Below are 736 nucleotides of genomic sequence, written 5' to 3' on the forward strand. Positions count from 1 at the left end.
TCTTCTGGGGTTTGTCGGATCCCCCAGCCCGCCGCCTCTCTGCGCGTCGTCAGCCGCCGCCCCTGCGGCTGCCAGTTGTGCGTGGGCAGAGTTCCCTCCTCCCCTGCCGTGGGGGGGAGCGGTCCGCCGGCCCCCGCGGTGGGGGCCGAGTGCCACTCTTCGCCTAACGTGGTCCGCGCCTCCCCCCTGAACTCTGGGGGAGGGTCACGCCGGGCCGGGCCGGCGTTCCAGCTGTGAAGGGCGCCCGCGTGTGTGCGCTGCGTGCCCCGGCCGCGGGTCGCCCCGGTGTGCGCTGGGGGAAGGGGGTGGTGGTGCGGCCCGTCTCGCGCCCCCTCCCCATCCCCTGTGAGCGTGCGGCCCTCCACCCGGTCCCGTGCCAGGCCGCGGATGGATGGGCGCTCCCGTGCTGGCGCCTGTGGATTGCGGCTGGGGGGACCGCCCGGCCAACGAGGGGGTCGTTCCACCGGTGCACGGTGCTCCCCGGAGCGAGACAGGATTGGGAAGCGGACGAGAATGGGATTAGGCGCGGTGGCGTGCGGGCCGAGGGCCGAAGGCCGGCGTCGCTCTGGGACGCCCCGGTGGTGAGGCCGTGGCCCCGTTGGGAGGGTCGAGGGGTGCCGAAGGCTTTGGCCGGCTGGCGTCACGGGCGCGTTGCGGGACCGCTCTCGGGTTTGGGGCGGTGGGATCCCGTGGCGTTGTTTCCCCAGTGGCCCGGTCGCGGCGCAGGTCTCGCCTC

Source organism: Eulemur rufifrons, unplaced genomic scaffold (assembly GCF_041146395.1).
Source record: "Eulemur rufifrons isolate Redbay unplaced genomic scaffold, OSU_ERuf_1 scaffold_500, whole genome shotgun sequence".
NCBI lineage: Eukaryota > Metazoa > Chordata > Mammalia > Primates > Lemuridae > Eulemur > Eulemur rufifrons.